This window comes from Mesoplodon bidens (genome assembly GCF_964165515.1).
Source record: "Mesoplodon bidens genome assembly, chromosome: 2".
In the NCBI taxonomy this organism is placed as follows: domain Eukaryota; kingdom Metazoa; phylum Chordata; class Mammalia; order Artiodactyla; family Ziphiidae; genus Mesoplodon; species Mesoplodon bidens.
In genome coordinates, this window is record NC_138177.1 from 147,645,060 (window position 1) to 147,668,386 (window position 23,327).

The window sequence follows — 23,327 nt, forward strand, 5'->3', positions numbered from 1 at the left end:
TGAGTTTTCTCTCTCTCTCTCTCTCTCTTTTTTTTTAAGATTGCAGAAGCCATTCTTTACTCCTTTTCTATCTCTAAAAATTGCTGGCTAAACTTGTTCTTGTTTATTACTAAAGTAAGCCAACAATAAGGTAGTCAGCAAAGAAAAACAAACTAAATAGTTTATTTGCTGATTAAAACTGGATATAAAGTTTGAGGAGAATAAACAAAAACCACAGTATCACTCATGTCTCTCTTAGGCATACAGCTCATTGCATTAAAAGAAATGATCAGAAGTGTATTTAGTTGTTGTAATAGGCTTTTAAAAACATTCCCATCATTTACAGAAAATGGAAATAAATACAAAAGTACTTAATTATTTAAATTGTTATTTTAAAATTATTTCCACACCACACCATTTTTAAATGCCTACTTTTATCACCAAGTATAAACTTTTGAAAGACGGGTATGGATATGGAAAACACTTTATAAAAAATGAGATGTGACCTACTTTCCCATTTACTATGTACAATTTTCAGAAAGCATTTTGCAACGGCTGTCCACAAAATTTTACAGCAGCTTCATTTTCCACTGCTTACTCTGGCTCCTGCTTGGAAGTTTATGCTTGCTGGATGCTCTCATCTGGTCTAGAGATTATAGCACATGGTAATATTGAATAAATGCAGAGACAAACAGTACTAAACAATGGCAAATGATCAGTGAAACACCAACAATACAGATTGCTCTGTACAGACTGCCTTGGCTGTATGAACAACATACACATTTAGAAACCCAGCTAGTAATTTAGAAATTAGTACACACACTGTTTGTTTCCTGACATTGAAGAGCTCAAATTTGCAAGCTTACATTACATTACAATGGGTTTTGGCACATCACTTTTTTAAAAGAGAGACTAGTTGTAAATTGTAGAAGTGTACAAATGATATGTTTTTTAAAAATTATACAGAAAACAACCTTATCTGCAAAGTCCAAGGAGATAAGGAATTTAAATAAATATAATCCTGTCAAATCTATATATGTCTTTCTATTTCTCATCCACATTCCATTTTTTAAAATCCTCTATTTACCAGTTACTTTTTTATACTATATTTTTCTTAAGGATTTTGCTGAAGCTTTCCTCTTACCACAGAGTTTCTACAACAAAAAAGCAACTATCACTTACACACTAGTTATGGTATTTAATTATAGCTAGACTTTAAAGAGCATGTTTTCAAAGCATTCTGCTGTCATTAAGTAGTCACTGATGCCAATTTTGAGGAAAGCAAGAATGGATATTTCCCAGGCTTAACCCAAACTTTTTCACATTCTCTGAAATTTCCTAGCAATTAAAATCTAGTGGGTCACTAATTACAGTCTTAAGACCAACATTTAAACCACAGCAAATTATAAACACTATAAACTATAATAACTACAATTACAAGCCACTATTCAGCTAAAAATAGTAGTTTTCTAGTGACAAATGTATAAATTCATTTAGAGTAACCGTCTAAATTTTTTTACTTTCATTTTCTCCTTTAAGAAGTTGAAAAACAACTCAATAACTTCTGTGAATTAGACACTAAGACTTGGAGGGAGGAAAAATGCATCATATTCTCAACAAGTACAGAACAGCACTCTGTTACTGCAACTAAGCAAATGTTGACAATTTTACGGTATCAAATCTCAAATCATCTTGCTAACTTCTCTCCCTTAGCAATTCTCTTTCCTCCTTTCTAAATTTAGGTAATGTCGTTCTATGTGAATAAAAACAACAGCAAAAAGAATCAAAACCAAAACAATAGCAAAAAAAAAGAGTTCAAGGTACAAATGATGCGTAAATGGCAAGTCCTTGGGGGCAGAGGAGATCCACATGCCAGGCACCTCCTCCTGTGAGTATGGCAATTAGAAATGCCATTGGACTGCTACTGAGCCTTGAGCTACATAGAGGGAACACAGCAGAGATAGCAGATATAAATATATTTTTAAAGCAACTGAATTAAAACTATTGGTGTCCTTTAAATAGCTGACACATCTATGAAACATCTAAGACTAAGTTACTTTGCATTCCCCGTAAGATTAGTGAAACTTAAAAATCTAATTCTGATTATGTATTGTCAACAATGCACCTTCAGCATAACACCTGGAAATGCTATCCGGAGCCATCCAGACTCACCAGTTTGGCACTGTTGCAAACAATGGCTTTAGAGCTTACAGCACCCAGCAACACTTCATGTAAGGCTATCATTTATTTCAAAAGGCATTTCCAACAGAACTTTTTCCGATTACTCTGAGATGTCTGATAAGCACTTCCAGTAACATTATCTGCCAGTCTTGGAGAACTTACTTTTGACTGTAAGAACTGCTGTACAGTGCCCAGATGCTTAAAATTGGTGAACTGTTTAAGGTTCCTTCCAGTTTTACCCACAGAGGGTTAGAAAAAGGATTTTTCTTATAATTACCATTTTACAGAGGTTAGAAAGAAAGAAAGAAAGGAAGGGAGGGAGGGAAGGAGGGAGGAATGGGAGTGGATAGAGAGAAAGGGAAGGGGTAGGGAAAAGAGGAAGGAAGGAGGAAAGGAGGCATAGGAAGGAAAGAAGACAGTGGGGAAAAGGTTAAATATAATATCTGACTTAAATTGCTAGCTGATTTCCAATCTCACTTTTAGTGTGCCCTCATTGTATTTCCAAATGTATACATCACATTTGACCATGCCTATTTAATTACAAATCTACATATTAACTATAAACTATGAAAGTTATAAACCAAGCTAAATCTTTTCTTAGGCAAAATCTTTAGCAGACAGACTCCAAATTAACATGAAGCATATTTCTTTCTCTAATTAAAGAGTGATAGTTTAAAAGCTTATATCCTGCAAAGGAGAAAAGAGGAGGGATATAATCCATTCAACTGCAGACAATTACAGCACTATTTTGTTTTCCTCAATGTTTTGCTCTTCATGTAAGAAAACCTCAATTCAGGCAATACATGGAACTTATTTTAAGTCCATAAATATTTATTAAGTCTCTATAAAGTGCCAGGCAATGTGCTAATTTGGGGAAATAAATAGGTTATATTTACGAAGGATGAAATAATGACTTACATATTTACAGTGACTTGAGCCCTACTATTAATTAATAAAGTCAATTTTTCATATTTGCATTAACTTTTCCTAAGGAATTCAGTCTTTACCAGCACTGTCTGCTTGGGGAAGAGGTGATTCTTCAGAGGCAATGACAAGAAGGTAGAACAATAAATAAAACTTAAAGAAAGGGTGATTTAGAAGCCATGAAATAGACTGTTTTCTCATTTGTGTAAGGCCGCAATATCCCTCTGACATTTTGCAGAAGACTTCTCAGAATACCGAGGATTTGGGCATCTGTTTTACATACCAAATGGCCCCTATAGCAACTGTGAATTGGAATTTTCACACTCCAATTTCATTCCAGTTGGTCATTTCCAGTATTTTTACTTCTTTTAATTCATCTCAGCCATTCTGAATCAATCCACATTCCCTATAACAGAAAGGGATGGAAAATAGTCAAAGATGGAGATGAGGCCCAGAAGCCTCCAGGGATTCCAGGAGCTCACAGGCAATAATTCGAAAATTTCCAACATTAATGGATAGGCACAGAGGTCTTGTTAATCTTAAGAAACACTCATCTCATCTTGTTAATTAAATGATCAATTCTTATAGTCACTGCAGAGCCTACAAGCAACACACTCACATCACTACAACACAAATACTGTTGCAGGTGGCCTAAGAGCCTAGAATTCACAGTTAATTCAATTCCTGTGAGAACACTCAGAGGATATACATCAAACCACTCAAATGAATCTCTAGCCTCTATTCACTTTATGAAAGAGAGCTTTCTTAAACACTAAGCAGTACAGTACCAACTGTACTTATTTTTTATTTTTGTTTGTTTTTTCTTTTTTTTGTACTTATTTTTTTTTTAAAAAAGGTAAGTAACATTAAAATGAGAATATCATTTACCCAGGGAATACCAAAAGTAAGAAAGTCACCCTAAGAAATATAACTACTTGGGAATACAACTTGTAAAGAGCCTCACTACAAAATAACCACAACATTTTAACAGTTTGGGTTCTCTTTAAGAACTAGAATTTATTTGGATTTACCAATCAACACGAGAAAAATGTGCAAAGGATACCAAACACTGAATTCAGTAATATATGCAAACATAAAATTTGAGCACCTGCAACATTATCAAACAAATGGAGAAATGCATTTAGAGAAACACAGAGGCTTCAGCAAGGATCAGAAGAACATAAGAACCATGCATGAAGTCACAAACTTAGAACACTGAACTAATAATTTGAGATAAGGTTTTTTTTTTGCAGTACGCAAGCCTCTCACTGTTGTGGCCTCTCCCGTTGCAGAGCACAGGCTCTGGACGCGCAGGCTCAGCGGCCATGGCTCACGGGCCCAGCCGCTCCGCAGCATGTGGGATCTTCCCGGACCGGGGCACGAACCCGTGTCCCCCGCTTCGGCAGGCGGACTCTCAACCACTGTGCCACCAGGGAAGCCAGAGATAAGGTTTTATAACTAAACTCTGTCACAATCCAGTGTGACTCTAGGAAATTGATTTAACCTGTTTTAGACTTGAGTTTCTTCATTTGTAAAACAGAAATAATATCTATACTACCAGAAATCATATCTATACTACATTACACTATCAGCCACAGCCAAATATCATTATTAGCTGTTAAAACTAGGAGTATGAAGAACATACTCCTAAAAACGTGGTCTACGCTACTAGATTCAAGACCTACTGTGAGAGCACTCAGATGGGTCAGGGAGGAGTCAGACTAACTCATATCGGCTCTTCCTGGAGCAAAGTCCAAGATAATCATTGGCTAAACTACCAATTACATAGCAATAAAGGAGTGAAATCAAAGAATAACTACAGAACAAGGAAGATATGATACATGAAAATGCAATTCACTATGAAAATACCCTCCAATACACAGGCTCCAAAAACTGGCATCACAGATGTATTTGAGTACATTAAAAATTTTATGAGAACAAGAATGTATCTATCTTGCTTACTATCTTCTTATAAACAAACAGATCAATAGCCTTCCAACCAATTAGCAATGGCTAATTAGAAAATATACATTTTAAAAGATCCTATTCGAGTCAATTGTACCTCAATTTAAAAAATCCTATTCAAAACAGTACTAAAAACTTAAATTTAGGGATAAATCTAAAACTAATATGTAAGAATTATAAGAAGAAACTAGAAACACTTAAAATCAGTATCATAAAAAGAAGGCATTCTATGTTCCTGGACAGAAACATTCGATACAGTAAATATTTAAAATTTCCACAAATTAATCTATAAATTGATTGCATCCGCAATCAAACTTCACCTGGGATTATTTATTTTTTAATGAAACTTGATGAGTTGATTCTCAAGTTTATCAGGAAGGGTAAATGTGAGAGAATGACCAAATTCGAAAATAATATTAACAACTACAAATGGGAACATGTCCTACCAGGTGGCATAAAATATTATAAAGCTACAGTAATTAAAACAGCATGATACTGGTATAAAAATAGACAAATGGAAAAATGAAATTCAACAGAGTCCAGAAACAGACCCAAGTGTAAATGGGAATTCAATAAGTGATAGAGTCATCATCTAAAAATCAATGGGGAAAAGATGAACTATTTAATAAATGATACTATGCAACCGGCTACCTATCTGAAAAAAAATTAGACTCTTGCATCATATCATATGCAAAACTAAATTCCAGGTAAATTAGAGTTCTAAAACAATACAATATAAGCAAAAAACAAAAACAAAAACAAAACAACCCTAGGATAGTACCAGGGGAAGATAATTTTGAGATAGAGAAAGACACTCCAAAACAAGAACCAAACAGCTAAGATTTATGTTTGACCACGTGAACAATAAAAACTTATCACAGATATAACCAAATGACAAGCAACAGCTTGGGAGAAAATATTTTCACCATACAAAGGTGATAGGGTAATATACGTTGTATACAAAGAGATCCTACTAAACAAAGAAAAAAGCTCAGTACAAAAATGGGCAAAGAAGAAACAATTCAGAGAAAAGAACAGATGCTCAACCTTACTGGTAATCATGAAAATGCAAATTAAAGCAATGTGATTTCATTTTTCACCCATCAGATTGGTTAAAATAAAGACTTATATCTGGCTATGGCAAGGGTGGGGGTGGGGAAGAACCAGCATCCTGACAGTTTGTGGGAGTGTAAATTGGTTCAGCCTTTTTAGAGGGCAGAGTCTAATAAAATTTAAGTTTGCATACCCTTTGGCTCAGTAATTCCATTTCTAGGAGCTGTGCTACTGAAATAGTTGCACATGTGCACAAAGACATATGCAATGAATGTTTATGTCAGCATCATCTGTAAACAGAAAATCTAAATGTCCACAAATATATGAATAGTTAAATAGATTATTGTATATATTATGAATGGAGTTGAACTATCTTCATGTTCTGATATGGAAAGCTATCCAAGATACACTGTTAAGCAAAAAAAAAAACAATAGGCAACGTTTGTGTGCGTGCATTTTTATCTGTGTATAAATACATCAAAAGAGGACCAAAAAGCCACACACAAAAACGTTGGTACGTGATTACATAACGTGATTACATAACTCGAGTAGGCTGGGACTTCCCTGGTGGCGCAGTGGTTAAGAATCCGCCTGCCAACGCAGGGGACATGGGTTCCATCCCTGGTCTGGGAAGATCCCACATGCGGCAGAGCAACTAAGCCCGTGCGCCACTACAGAGCCTGTGCTGTAGAGCTCGTGATCCACAACTACTGAGCCCGTGTGCCACAACTCCTGAAACCCGCGCGCCTAGAGCCCGTGCTCCACAACAAGAGAAGCCACTGTAATGAGAAGCCTGCGCACCGCAACGAAGAGTAGCCCCTGCTCACCGCAACTAGAGAAAGCCCGTGCGCAGCAATGAAGACCCAAAGCAACCAAAAAAAAGAGTATGCTAAGGTTAAGGAGAACTTTCACTTTTTACTTTATGTACTTTTGAATTGTTTGAATCTCAATGTACATGTATATAAACTTACTAAATTTTTAACTTAAAAAAAGCATGTATTCTATCCACACATCTCTAAATGGCAAATATCACAAAGACTGGGTTTTTTAAAAATTTAATTTAACTAATTTATTTATTTACTTTTTATACAGCATCACAAAGTAAGATTGTTGATTTAAGTGTTTTATTAATATCAAATCCTAAGAGAACAGCAAAATGAACTGCCTCACATTAGGAATAAAAATCCCTACATAAAAAACATTATCTAAGGGCTTCCCTGATGGTGCAGTGGTTAAGAAGCTGCCTGCCAATGCAGGGGACACGGGTTCGAGCCCTGGTCCGGGAAGATCCCACATGCCACGGAGCAACTAAGCCCGTGTGCCACAACTACTGAGCCTGCGAGCCACAACTACTGAAGCCTGCGTGCCTAGAGCCCGTGCTCTGCAACAAGAGAAGCCACCGCAATGAGAAGCCTGCGCACTGCAACAAAGAGTAGCCCCCACTCACTGCAACTAGAGAAAGCCTGCACACAGCAACGAAGACCCAACACAGCCATAAATAAATAAATAAATAAAAGAATATACTCCATCAATAATGTGTGTAATGGAATGGTGTAAAAAAAACAAACCAACATTATCCAAGTTCAAGAAAAAAGAAAAACAGTACCTGCACAATCACAAACTTATTTAAAATTTAAAACTAAACCACTGTAGAGAATAGCAGCAAAAATCAAGTCAAATGTTTAGGTAAAAATTTCTCTGGAAAGTGATCCATTCCTTAAACAAAGGAGAAACAAAAGTATAATATAGCAACACTGAAACACACTGCATGGGCATGAAGTCAAGAGTTATAGAAGGAGACAGAAAACAGTCCAGTTTTATAGCCTAGAAACAGATGGAAATTTAGAGACATACTCAGTTGAGAGGATCCAAAAGGCACAGCAGCAAAAGTTTAAAAGGAAACATATTTCAGTGAAGCCTTACTCTAGACACTAGAGTTCAAAATTATAAGCAAGATGTTCTGGAAATGACACCTCCATGACAGACAATGTACCCACACTACTTCTAGTCTCCAGAATGACCCCTTGGAGCACTTTCAGAACTTTATTGTGCCAACCACTCTCAACTGACTTTTTTTTTTAAAAAGAGAAAATTAATCTAGCTTAGACAACAAAGAATCATCTTCATTTTTTGTCCATCAACCTGTGCTAATAGGAGAAAGTGTGAGGAAAATCAATATTTGGCTTTAAAAAATAGTATATGTTTCCAAAATTTTTTGGTGTAAAATTTACCTTCGTGATTACATTTTTCTCAATCTAAAATTAAAGTCAGTCTACGAATATACATTTTTGATGGTATAGCCATCATATCCTAGCCCAGCCTGGGATTCAATGTTGACCATAGACAACTGTACCCATTTACATAATGTAGAACAGGATATAAGGGATTACTGGTTCCTGATTAGAATCTAACTTCTTCACACAAAGGAAATGTCCTAAAAAGTGGTAAGCTTATGGGAAATTTTTATGGAAAGCTTTCTTTCCTGCCATGACTACACAACAGAAAGAATGCTGGAAACCATTTTGCAAAATGGACAACCTCTCCCACCTCTCTAGCCTGACTTATCTTGGAGCCAATTATGCCCTGGAATCAGTCAAGGAAGTAACAAGAATCTGTTGCTCCCACTCTTCCTTTCCATCTACCACTATCTCCTCTCTCTTCCACCCTCAACTCTCAGTCCCAGGGACAATACACTTACCAGTTATACCTCTTTTACAGTTCTGGCCTCACTTTATCAATCTTTTAATCTCTGCACCACAGGCAATAGAAAGCATACTGTATGTTCTAAAGTGCAAGATATCAGACCTCATCAAAATTTAAAGCTTCTGTGCTTCCAAGGACACTACCAAGAAAATGAAAAGACAACCCACAGGATGGGAGAAAATATTTACAAATCATGTATCTGGATAAAGAACTTGTACCAAAAATATATTTTTAAAACTTTACAACTTAGCAATAAAAAGATAAATAACCCAATTTTAAAAATTGCAAAAGACAATTTTTTAAATGCAATATTCTGGGGGAAAAAAAAAGGACAAAGGATTCAAACAGACATTTCTCCAAAGAAGATATACAGATGGCCAGTATGGGAAAGTTCCTCATTAGTCATCAGGGAAATGCAAATCAAAACCATAATGAGATGTCAGTGCACCCTTCAGGATGGTTATTTAAAAAAAAAAAAAAAAAAAAGGACATGTGAGACATGAAAGATGCTCACAGCATTAGTCATTAAGGAAACGCAAATCAAAACCACGATGCGATACCACTGCACACCTAGTAGGGTGGTTATAATCAAACAAACAAACAAACATAAATGATAAGTGCTGGTGAGGATAAAGAAACCACACATCACGGGTAGAAATGTAAAATGGTACAGCTGCTGTGGAAAACAGTTTGGCAGTTCCTCAACAAGTCAGAATTATTATATGATCCAGCAATTTCACTCCTAGCTCTATACCCAAAAGACTCAAACAGATGCTTGTATGCCAGTGTTCATTGCAGCATTACTCACAATAGCGGAAAGGTGGAAGCAGCCCTTATCCAGCAACAGATGAATGGATAAACAAAATGTAATAAATACACACAATGAAACATTATTCAGCCATAAAAAGGAATGAAGTTCTGATACATGCTAACATGGATGAAACCTGAAAACATTATGCTAAGTGAAATAAGCCATAAAAAAAAAGACAAATGTATGATTCCACTTACATGAAGTACCTAAAATAGGCAAATTCAGAGGCAAAAAGTAGATTAGAGGTTACTAGGAGCTGGGGGAAGGGAAGAATGGGAAATCATTGCCTAATAGAGTTTTTGTTTGGGGTGATGGAAAAGTTTTAGAAATCGTGGTGATGGTTGCACAACGTTGTAAATGCAATTAATTCCACTGAACTGTACACTTAAAGTGAAATGGTAAATTTCATGATATATTTTACCAAAATTTTAAAAATTAATAACATAATATACCAAAAATACTGAATTCTATGCTTTTAAATTTTATTTCTTTTTAATAAATTTATTAATTTTTGGCTGTGTTGGATCTTCATTGTTGAGCACAGGCTTTCTCTAGTGTGGCAAGTGGGGGCTACTCTTCATTGCAGTGCGTGGGCTTCTCACTGTGGTGGCTTCTTCTGTTGCAGAGCACGGGCTCTAGGCGCACGGGCTTCAGTAGTTGTGGCACACGGGTTTCAGTAGTTGTGGCTCACGGGCTTCAGTAGTTGTGACTCACGGGCTCTAGAGCTCAGGCTCAGTAGCTGTGGTGCACAGGCTTAGTTGCTCTGCAGCATGTAGGATCTTCCGAGATCAGGGCTCGAACCCGTGTCCCCTGCATTGGCAGGCGGATTTCTAACCACTGTGCCACCAGGGAAGTCCCGAATTCTACACTTTAAATGGATGAGTTGTATGGTATATAAATTATATCTCCAAGTATTTTTTAAAAAACACAGAATACAACTTCTGAAAAATCAGAAACAAAATTTCCAAAACAAGGAATCAATTAATTAAATAATGTATGTAATCTACAGAGTACAATATCATATAGATTATGTGGTAAAAGTGCATTTATTAACATGGTGATACGTTTGTGATATTATTATAAGTAAAAAGCAGGTTTCCAGAGTATGACCCTACTAAAAAAAAAAAAAATCTCTGGAAAAATATGTGCCAAAATATTGACTGATGGTCGTTTTCTCTGTATGGTAAGATTACTGGTAATTTTTACACTCTTCTTTTTACTCATCTGTATTTTCTAATTTTTCTGTAATGTACGTGTACTACTTGTATAATTAAAAAGTAACCAAAAGTGGGACTTCCCTGGTGGTGCAGTGGTTAAGACTCTGCACTCCCAATGCAGGGGGCCCAGGTTCAATCCCTGGTCGGGGAACTAGATCCCACATGCATGTCGCAACCAAGAGTTCATATGCCACAACTAAGGAGCCCATGAGCCGCAACTAAAACCCGCTGCAACCAAATAAATTAAATAAATAAATATTTTTTTAAAAAAGTAACCAAAAGTAAAAGTATGCATATTTTTAATAACAGGACAGTTAAGGTACTTATTCAGGCTTAACTTATGAAACTTATCCAATCATTAGGTCATTAGCTCCATCTGGCAACTAGTAACCTATTTTGAATATAAAGAGCATGTATACTATAAACTGTTCCTTAAATCCACTTGCCCTTTCTAGGATTTTTAAATCTAAGTAAACTCCAAACATTTTCTCTAAGTAGAAGGACCTTTCTTATTTGATAAACTCTAAAATACCATCCTGGGTTTTTAAAAATCTGTAAACTGATTAGTGTGGGTAATCATTTCCTTATGCTGTAGTAAACAATGGGAATACAATGCTCCCCAAAACTACTTTAATCTAAATTACTCTTTGATCTCTTCACTGTAGATCTTTTCTAAAATAATGCTAACCTTTACACATTTACTGAGTGCCATGTACTGTGCTGAACACTGTAGAAGCATTATGCTGTTTCATCTTTATAACAACCTAGTGAAGTTGTCATTATTATCATCACTTTACAAATGAAGATAACAGAATCAGAAAAGTTAAGCAACATAGCCACAGGTGTTAGACTGAGATGTGAACCAACAACTGACTTCAAAGTCTACAATGTTTCTACTACTATGCTATATTGTGAGAAAGTTGGCTCCAATGTCCCATTTCTTAAATATTTTTAATTAAAAAAAATTCATACATACACAATTGTTCTACTTCAAAAAACTATTCCTTTTCCTACCTTTACACATTCTTTGTTATCACTCTGAAGTTCTATGTAAACATGAAATACAGTGAGAATTTATTAAATACAATTCCTTGGTGCTCCCATTCATACAGCATAGAATGGCAAAGAAGATACACATATTCATAAGGATTGGACAACATGCCTCTTGAATGTGACTACACAGGATTACAATACTACCTAACAATGAAGTCTCAGTATACAGAACTGTTTTAGGGCTGGCAAGACCATCTATTTCCATACCTCTCATTTTACAAAAGGGGAAACTGAGATAAGCTGACTCGCTAGTTAGCAGAGAGGAAACTGGCACTTGAACCCAGGTCTCCTGACTCTCAGTGACGATTATTCCACAGTGGGCCTCTGAGGGAATTCCTAGGTGACAGACATGGAAATACAGTCTTGCCATCAAGCTACTATGGCCTTTGCATGACAGAATCGGCTGGTGGAAATTAAAAAGGAGACTCCAAGTTCATGGACTTTATCATTTTGTTGTATCCTAGCATGGAGAGAAGATCAGGAACTTTACCCACACACAGAGCCAGGCATATCTGACCCACCATTCAGCCAGATTCTGACCATCCTTCGTTTGCTTCGTTCTTGCCTTTCTCCACTTGTGACACCATTTCCATTTCCACTTGCCTCACCCAACAATCATTAAATAAGTAGCAAATAAAAATTTCCAATTTAAAAACCTAAATTAACCATCAAGTCAATTCCCAATTATATAATATCAATAAAACATCTTCTGGACTGTCTCTTTACTCCCAGTAGACACCAAGAGGACAGAAATTTATGTTATTATCTACCTAATTATACTTAAAGTCTTATAGGTTAAATTAAACACATAGAACTTTTCAGTGGCAAACATCAATGACTAATACATCATGGAAATTCCAAACACAAAGTGAGCAAAGAAGCAGTCTTTTGTAGAGCCCCAAACCAAGCATATTCAATTGCTTGTTGGTATAGAATATTCCCTAATGATAAATGGAACCAACTTACCGGTCTTCTGGAGAAAACGGATGGAAACCAAGCATGGAACATGTGTTTTTTGGGGGACCCAGTTCCTCAAAGTGAAAGTTTCTAAGAATGGTACGTAATAACTGGGGCTTCTTCCTTTACCGAAGTGCTGTTTGGTTAGCTTTGTTCACCAGCAGCAGGAAACTGTCGGCAAACAGTATGTTCAGTCACACCTGTTCTCTATTAAGTTCTAAATGCTCTTATCACATGTTCAGTCTATAAAAATGTCCTTAATTTAACTGAAATGTTAGAATAAATACATTTTCATATAGCAACTGGGCTAAAAGTACAAGCTTTAAGGTTAGCAGGAGTCAGTGTGATCAAGCTAACATGACACAAAGAGTAAGATGGTTATCCCGTCTCCACCTTTTCTCTCTTATCTAGTCTAAAAGTCCCACTACTAGAGTGGTTTCTCTGAAATGCTCTCAATTTCAATTCAGAAGGACAACCATTAAAATACTGTACTCCTATGTGACTTTCGGAGGTCTTTCGTGACTACAGTCCTCTCCTATTAGCATCTTAACTAGGATGTGGTGTTTAATCGATTACCATCACTAAAACTTTAATCCAAAGGATGTAAATCAAGTAGATTTCAATAGGAATAAGGATAAGGGGAAGAACTGACATTGAAGAGGTGTTCTGAGCTAGGGCAGACTTAGGTAGAGGCGTCTAATTTTGATGGGGGTGGAATATATACATTCATTTAGAGAAACCCCTCCCAGGACTTCCCTGGTAGTGCAGTGGTTAAGAATCCGCCTGCCAATGCAGGGGAGGCGGGTTCAAGCCCTGGTCCGGGAAGATGCCACATGCCACGGAGCAACTAAGCCCGTGCGCCACAACTACTGAGTCTGCACTCTAGAGCCCGCGAACCACAACTACTGAAGCCCGTGCGCCTAGAGCCCGTGCTCTGCAACAAGAGGAACCACCGAAATGAGAAGCCCACACACCACAATGAAGAGTAGCTCCCGCTTGCCGCAACTGGAGAAAGCCTTCGTGCCGAAGACCCAACAGAGTCATAAATAAATAAATAAATAAAAAAAACTTATTAAAAAAGAGAGGAACCCCTCCCAGCACAGCATACCCATGTAGTTGGATATATATATATATATATATATATATATATAATCTCTAATGTTTGTATATTTATTAATATATAATTTTATTATTATTATTTTAATGTATGACTGAGCTGGCCAAAAATTAAAGGAGTAACTCAAATTCAGATAAATCCAGAAAGCACAGGGCTTCCGTGGTGGCGCAGTGGTTGAGAGTCCGCCTGCCGATGCAGGGGACATGGGTTCGTGCCCCGGTCCGGGAAGATCCCACATGCTGCGAGAGTGGCTGGGCCCGTGAGCCATGGCCGCTGAGCCTGCGCGTCCAGAGCCTGTCCTCCGCAACGGGAGAGGCCACAGCAGTGAGAGGCCCGCGTACCGCAAAAAAAAAAAAAAAAAAGAAAAATAAAGAAAAGAAAGCACAAAGCCAGAGGAGCGAGAGAGTGTTGGAGCTATGGCTGCCCTGGGGACTTTCCCCATCCCCAAATCACAGGTGGCTAGAGCCCAGGATTTAATCAGCCACAGAGAGGGGAAAGGAGACAAAGACTGAGACCTAAATAGGATTGGAGGTCAGATCAACGAGCTCCACATAAAGTCAGGACCTCTGAAGGATGATACCCTACGTGCTTGAACTAAGAAAAAAGAACCTACCATGTAAAGAATACAGCAAAATTTCCTAACCACAAGCCCATACTGATTAAAGAACCTTCTGAAGGATATACTTCAAGAAAGAAAATGATCTCAGAAGGAAGATCTGAGGTGCAAAAATAAATGGTTAGTAAAGAAAATGGTATGTATGTAAGTTATTCTAAACAAACATTTGTTATAAAACATTAACAGGTCATTTGTGGGGATTAAAAAAGAAGTCAATATAGAATTAAAATCCTAAAAAAAAGAATAGGATAGAAAATAGAGTTAAGTGTCCTAAGGTATTTGTATTGTTTGGGGGAGAGTAAAAATATTAATATTAGACTTAAGTTAAATAATATGTGTGCTTAAAATTTCTAGGGTAACCACTAAAAACAGATTGTATAGCTTCCAAAGTACGAAGGAATAAATCAGGAAGGAACAAAATCTTAAGCAAGTCAGAAGAAGGTCAAGCTAGGGGTGGCAGGAGGGCAGGCAAAACTAACACAGAAAAAGTACGATGATGATGATAATAATAAAAATAATAGTTAACATTTATATAGGAATTATCACATGCCAGGCACTGCTCTAAGTACTTTATATACATTAGCTCATTTAGTCCTCACAACACCCCTCTGAGGTAGATACTATATATTATTGTTCCCATTTTACAGATGAGGAAATTGAGGCATAGAGAGACTAAACCTTTGTTAAGATCTCACACATAGTAGGTGTTACGGTAAGATTCAAACCCAGACAGTCTAACTCCGGAGTCTGAACTCTACATACTGCCTAGTAGACAATACACTGGTATGACACTTTGACATTTGTTCATATCCTTGCAAATCAATTTTTCTTCAGTCTACTAAGAATGACCACCGAACTGTAGCTACTGACGCTGCTCAAGATATTTCTTTCATTGACTACTTACAGATAAGCACAGAATAGGCAAGGAGAGATGCTAACATATATGAAGTGCCAAACACACAGCAGGCACTGTGCCAGACATTTTATTACATGGATTCTCTTGGCTAATCCTCATAATCACCCTGTAAAGTAGATTAATATCCCAAATTTTCAGGGGAGAAAACCAAAGAGCCAAAAATTTAAATAACTCACTAAATGGCAGAAATCCAGGTATGACTGGCTTCAAAATCTACTTAACAAATGTTTATTGAGCATCAATTTATGCTAGACATTGTACTAGACACTGAAGATATGAGTAAATTTAGAAATCTAAGGTTCTCATCCTTATGGAGCTTATGGCGTAATGAGGGAGACAATCCAATAATCATGAAATTAAACGTGAACTACAAACAGATAAATGTTATAAAGGACAACAGAATTAAAAACTGAAAGGACAAAAGAATAACAAACGGACAGATGTTTTGAAGTGCTTTGAGATCACATAATAGAGAAGTCTGACCTAGTCTAGAAATGTGAGGGCCAGTTTCACTGAGGAAATCATTTTTAGCTCATGGTTCCCAAACTGAATGCCAAAGTACCCTAGAGCACTGCAGCGAATTCACAAGGGTGCCCTGGGCTTACATTTTTAAGGGAAACAGAGCAACACTGGACATCTATTAGATATCACGTGAACTATCAGCTCAGGGTAGTTCACAATTTCAACTTTACATCATGCACATTCTTTTCGAAGACACATCTTTATGATGCTGACTTTTTGGTGGGCAGTTGCTGTGATAAAAATAAGTACCACGTGAAAATTAATGTGGAAAATAAAATGAGTATGGAAGCGTCTAACCTGATTCCAAGGTATGAGAAACTGGGCAGTGTCAACAGGCATTTACATCCAATTAGTAAGTGATTGTGGTTACATAAGAATGAAATAAAGTTGCTGCTTCTTCTTTTGATGTATATGTACTGTTTCTTTAAACAGCTACTAAGTTGTTAGAAAATACTTACTAAGTATTGTTTGGATCCAATTACTCAATAAACACAACTTATTTTGGACTAAGGTGTTTGTGAAAAAAATTACTGGGACACTAAGGGGACCATGAACTGAGAATGTTTGGGAATCTCTGTATTAAGCTAAGATCTGAAGGATAAGTAGGCACCTCAAACACCATGCAGTAGAATGAACAGGAGCAAAAGACAGGGTCCCCATCCTTGAAGACATTACAATCTAGTTAGGGTGGCAAATCTAAAAGGTAAACAGTTTTTGTTTTGTTTTTGTTTTTTTGGCCACGTTGCACGGCTTGAGGGATCTCAGTTCCCTGACCAGGGACTGAACCCAGGCCGTGGCAGTCAAAGCGCAGAATCCTAACCACTAGGCCATCAGGGAACTCCTGATAAACAATTTTAAAACAATTTAATGTTAAACTTTAATATTTGCAAAAATCTTTCATATCTTTTCTCATGAAATTCTATTAAGTATGTGTCTTATCTCTACTCTAAATTGAGAACCTCTAGAAGGCAGTATCCCCCAACACAGAGCAAATAGTTTGCATTTAGGAAGTGTTTTCTGGGTCAATCTCACTTGTGTCCATTTACTCTCCTTAGCCTTTTCTCAGAATTGAAACCTCCAACTACCCTATGCAAGGGTAACTCTGCTTTAAGTGTTCTCCACTCCCCCATATCTCCTGGCTGCTTCTTTCCTACTGTCCCTCTAAATTCAGCTCATACATATCACTGCCCCCCAGGAAGCCTTCCCTGACCCACTGAGCTGTAACTCAAACTTATCTAAATGGTCTGTGTGTTTATTTCTGTCATAGGACTTACCACTCTGTCCTGTCATAGTCACTGTTTAACTTCCATATCCCACAGCTCACTGTAAACTTTTTTTTTTTGCGGTATGCGGGCCTCTCACTGTTGTGGCCTCTTCTGTTGTGGAGCACAGGCTCCGGATGTGCAGGCCCAGCGGCCATGGCTCACGGGCCCAGCCGCTCCGTGGCATGTGGGATCCTCCTGGACCGGGGCACGAACCCGTGTCCCCTGCATCGGCAGGCGGACTCCCAACCACCGCGCCACCAGGGAAGCCCCCCACTGTAAACTTTTGACAGTAGGGTGTCTTATTCACCTTAGCAACTATCACAGTGCCTAGCTCTCAAAGAATGTTTTCTGAATAAACGACAAGGGAAATTTTTTTTAAAGTCTAATTATGCCTTTCACTTTAATGGACTTCTTGGAAAAAATGAGTAATTTACTCAGAAAAACTTTGAAGAGGAGATGAACAAATTTGAAAAAATTAAAATGATTGATAATCATCCAGTGCTAGTAAAAAAAAAAAAGCATACAACTGCTGATAGAAATGTAAGTATAATGGTTTTGAAAAGTAATCAAACAACTATCAATTAAAATTAAAAATGCACTTATCTTTTGACTTAGCAATCCTACTTTTAGGAATTTTGCTTGCAAAAATAAAAGCATCCATATGCAATATTATATTTACAAGGAAATTTATTGAAGCACTGTTTGCAATAGCAGAATAATTTCCTGAAAACTACCCTGAGTGTCCATCAAAGGGGGGAATGGTACAACTATGCTATGGTAACATCCATATTATGGACTATTCTGCAGCTACTAATAAAAATGAGTTAAGTCTATGTGTAGAGGCCTGAGAGGATAGCCATGATACATTCAGTAAAAAAAAAAAACACAGAATAATCCCATTTAGAGGTAAAAAAGGTAACTATATGCACTTTTATTTGTAAAAATATTGAGAAAGAGTTAATATCGGACAGTTAATACTGGTGACCTCAGGGTTAGAGGTCACCAACAAATATGTATTACTACTGTGACTTAAAATGGAAAGAAAAAAATGAAGTTTTCAAAAGAATAGTAAATAATCTGAACATATTCTCCCCTCCTCCAAGTTCTTAACAACAACAACAAAAATCCCACATTACTATTACCTTAATGAAAGGGTGGTGCTTCAGGAGAGTCGAGGATTCTGTGGACTCTCTTTTACAGATGATTTAAACTTTTAAAAAAAACTTAAAAAAACCCAAAAAAACCCAAAAAAGCTATCTCTTACTCCAGCCCATCCCACCAAAAGGAGAAAGGCCTGTTCAGAAGCAAGCTTAATGTCCAGTGGATCTTCCTATCTCGTTTCTTTAATGAGTGGTAGTCTGCTTTAGGGATTTGTAATCAGGAGCTTAAAAATGTTAGAATGCTCATCAGATTTTTACAACTATACCATTTATTCACTGAGAGTAAACTGAAGTGTTACATGAGAAATCAGAGTAAGACAGAGGTTTCATTCAAATACTTCTGGTCCTGAAACTGGGAGTACTAACTGCTCCTTGGGCGCCCCCTGGAGACCGAATTTTAAATTTTTTTACATCTTCAGGACAAACTGGTGTGCTATATATTCATTCAAAGAATACTTACTAAGCACCTATACGTCAGGCACAATGTTCAACACTAGAGACAAAAAGATAAAATCAAATTTCTGATTTCTACATACTTAAAGTCAGTATCACCCAAAACTTTCTAAGCATAGCAGGTAGGATACAATGTATAAGTTACCCATACAGGTCATGGAGGAAGTTAAAACACAAGATGATAAAAATGCTTCTGGGGTGCTACAGAAGCAATTTGGCATGCATATAAACTTGAGCACAATTGTTTATTTAAGCAGAATGTTCACCATCTTTAAAAGAGAGTAGGTTTAAATATCCCAGCTAACACATGCAAAACTGTGGTTGTTATTTTCAGACAAGTTTAGGTTATGGCACCATAATTTTTCTTGGGCCAAAACAATACAAATAAAGCTTAATTTAAAAAATTCAAAAATGACACAGTATCATCTTCCATCATTTTTTAGTCACAAGTTATTCCACAAAAATAACTCCACTCTGAGCACTTGACTCCTGATTGCACTGCTTTAGAAAATGGCTAATTTTCAAAAACAAATTTGAGTATGAGAAGAGACTTAAAAATTAGTTAGAAACTAAAACAAAACTGAAAAAGATCAGTTCAACTAAATGGGCAAAATTCAATCTCAAAGCCTCCCTAAAACCTTTCCTTTCCAGTTCACAACACTTTCAGAAGATGCTGCATCAGATTTGCCTTTTCTTCCTCAAGGTCTGGGAGAGCAAGTAGCACAGGTAGAATTCACAGCTAGAAAAACAAACAAACAAAAAAAACAAGCAACAGCTTCCCTGTGGTGACACCCTCAACCATAACTGCAATGTCCCAGGATATTAGAGGGCCAGATATTCTCAGGTTCTGTAGCAAGGGTCCAAAGATGTACTTCTGGTGGCCTGAGTTGGAAATTAATGTAATCTTCCCAAAGAAACAATTCTGTTTCAGCCACATTTCAGGTACCCTGTTAGCTAAATTAGTAATGGCATGATAGTTGGGGAATTTAACCTTGATTTATATAACTTTTCCCCTACAGAAAAAAAATTAGCTCCAAAAATTACAATCGTTTGGGATTCAGCTTACATTTGCCTGTATAATAAAACATTGAGTCAAAATGCAAGAGACTCACAAAAGAAACAAAACAAAACAAAAAATCCTCTGACTTAACTGACCACGGACATTCCATTGTTTAATCCACTAGAAGACAGCAACTGCTGGATTATAAGCTATTTGGAATTGTAAGAAAACAGTTGAACTTAAGCTCATATAAGTGTTGAAATCTTAAAGAATAAGATAATACATTTTAGAACATATCTCATCATGGAAATCTTATAATTCTTAATTAACAGGTTTAAAATATTATCCACCATTATCAAACAGAGTAAAGAATAAATACTAGTTACAGAATGTGGAGATTATTTTTAACCCAGTGGAGTAATATGGGTATTATCAGTTTGGGTGTGAACACTTAAAGTCACATTATGATTCAAAAGCAAAATATTTAAATACATTCCAATACATCAGTCATAAACCTTTTTTTTTTTTTGCGGTACGCGGGCCTCTCACCGTTGTGGCCTCTCCCGTTGTGGAGCACAGGCTCTGGACGCGCAGGCCCAGTAGCCACGGCTCACGGGCCCAGCCGCTCTGCGGCATGTGGGATCCTCCCAGACCGGGGCATGAACCTGTGTCCCCTGCATCGGCAGGCGGACCCCCAACCACTGTGCCACCAGGGAAGCCCCATAAACCAATTTTTAAAAAGTAAAACTACAGTGCACTTCAAAGTAAAAACAACCAATCTCATAAATTAAGAACAGGAACTCTAAAACAGAGGAAAACATTATTTGCATCTATACATGCCAGATATTTTACCTCACTTCATATTCATAAATACCATACCAGACAGGTATTATTTCTTCCTTCTTACAGAGGAACCCAAGGTAAAATAACTTCTCTGGGACTAAAGAGATAGTAAATGGAACAGTTAGGGTTTGGACCCATATCTGTTTGACTCTAGTAAAGTCTTTTCCCCCTCAGAATGGGAGAAAATATTAGTGACCGACAACAGATTCATCTCTAAAATATACAAACAGCTCCTGCAGCTCAATATTAAAAAAACAAACAACCCAATCAAAAAATGGGCGGATGATCTAAATAGACATTTCTCCGAAGAAGACATACAGATGGCTAAAAAGCATCATTACATCATTGCTAATTATTAGAAAAATGCAAAATAAAACTACAGTGAGGTATCACCTCACACACATCACAATGGCCATCATCAAAAAATCCACAAACAATAAAGGCTGGAGAGGGTATGGAGAAAAGGGAACCCTCCCACACTGTTGGCGGGAATGTAAATTGGTACAGCAACTATGGAGAACAGCATGGAGGTTCCTTAAAAAACTAAAAACAGAGCTACCATGTGATGTAGCAATCCCACTCCTGGGCATGTATCTAGAGATAACCATGATTCAAAAAGATACAATGTTCATTGCAGTGCTATTTACAATAGCCAGGACATGGGAGCAACCTAAATGTCCTTGACAGAGGAATGGATAAAGATGTGGTTTGTATATACAATGGAATATTACTCAGTCATAACAAAGAACAAAATAATGCCATTTGTAGCAACATGGATGGACCTAGAGATTGTCATAATGAGTAAAGTAGGTCAGACAGAGAAAAACAAGTATCATATATCTCTTACATGTGGAATCTATAAAATGGTACAAATGGACTTATCTGCAAAACAGAAATAGAGTCACAGATGTAGAAAACAAGCTTATGGTTACCAGGGGGTAAGGGAGGGGGAGGGATAAATTGGGATATTGGGATTAACATTTACACACTACTGTGTATAGAACAGGTAACTAATTGGGACCTGCTGTATAGTACAGAGAACTTTACTCAATACTCTGTGATGGCCTATGTGGGAAAAGAATCTAAAATAGAGTGGATATATGTGTATGTATAACTTATTCACTTTGCTGTACACCTGAAACTGACACAACATTGTAAATCAACTATACTTCAATAAAAATAAAAACAAAAAACAAACAAAAATAAAGTATTTTCTCCTTCCCCTACTATGCTATTTACATGTAAGAGTTATTTCATATATACAACAAAAACCTGAAACCATCCAATTGTCATGTCTTTTAAAAAGTGAAAAGAACGAACAAAAATAAGGAGAAAAATATTTATGTATCTTTTTGTATAAGCTCCACTTATAGTCTCACAAATGATCAACAATTATAAATACAGCTGTAAAACACATAATGAAGATGTTACCATCCGACTTTTTCTGGATGCTCTTTAGAGAATAAAATATAGGACAGGAGTGGGTTGTATGAGCCTGGGTGAGGAGTAAAATCCCAAAGCTAATAAAAGCCATATCCTGGAAAAAAGGAGGAAACTATTTTAGAAGTTCTGGGTCAAAACTTTTGCTGGTCACCGAGTTTCACAAGGATTCTTTGGTGTTTTACAGCACTACTGGTCTCCTCTTCTGTTTCTAGATATCTTCTGTTTTCCTTCTCTCCCAAACACTCCCCAGATTCTCCAATAAGCCTTTCACCCACACTGCAGCTAACCACGTATCTGTTCGAAAATTGTTAACGGAACTGAACCATTAACCTTACCACGCTTTGGGGGAAAAAAAAAGTAACACCATTTTAGACTTGGGAGGCATTTCATACTGAGTTTAAATCTGTGTGCAGAGCCTCTACTGTTCTAGTGGGGGCAACCGAGACTCGGAGAGAGGAAGTGACTTGGCCATGGACTAAGTGTAAGTTGGCAGCCGGGTCAGAGGTTGAAGTTTGATCTCATACTCCACGGCTTTTTCCAACCACACAAACCCGGGCTGAGCCTCAGGGCTGGTACTGACTTGGACTGGTTCAGAACACCTAAAGTAACGTCCTGTCGCCCGGGGCTCCTTTCTAGGATAAAGACTAGTAGACGGTTCAGAGTTTAGAGGGCCTGCAGGAATGGGCGTGGTGGAAAAAACGGTCTCCCCTTCAGGCAGCGGTGGGCGCACCCAGCCTCTAACCCAAATCGACGCTACTGCCACCTCCGACCGCCCCACAACCAGCGACACACTGACCTCTGCGCGCTGGGGTCCCCGGAAGCGGACCCTCCCGGGATCCCTCTCCCAGCCCACTCTCGAGACGAACTTGGTCCCCAAAATGTAAGGAAAGAGGGGCACAGGAACAAAGCAATCCCAAGCGGCCCCCCTCCTTTCTGGGTCCCCCCGAGGCGGGCGGACGTGGACTACCAGTCCCGACATGCCGCGCGCCGGCGGACCCTCGAACCACCGCCACGCCGGCGGTGCGCCGGTCGCCGGGACTCGTAGTCCGCGGCTCCGGGGCGGTGGGGGAGGCGCGGACAGCCGCGCGCTGCGGGACGAGCCGGCCCGGCGTCCGGTCAAGCACAGGGAGCCGCCGGCTGCCCGGGCCT

The 23,327-nt window shown here is 37.8% G+C and overlaps 1 protein-coding gene and 1 long non-coding RNA gene across 3 annotated transcripts in view; both read right to left on the minus strand.

The window, feature by feature from the left end:
* CMPK1 (cytidine/uridine monophosphate kinase 1) overlaps window positions 1–23,327 on the minus strand; it is a 33,564-nt gene that overhangs the window by 9,913 nt on the left and 324 nt on the right. The window lies entirely within an intron of this gene.
* LOC308609504 lies at window positions 417–23,319 on the minus strand. Of its 2 annotated transcripts, none has more exons than XR_014014295.1 (3): window positions 22,975–23,319; window positions 3,368–3,490; window positions 417–625 (listed from the first exon to the last, which is right to left on the minus strand). It is a non-coding gene; the product is annotated as an uncharacterized lncRNA (long non-coding RNA). The 2 variants fall into 2 exon arrangements; XR_014014296.1 differs by lacking the exon at window positions 22,975–23,319 and adding an exon at window positions 8,801–9,800.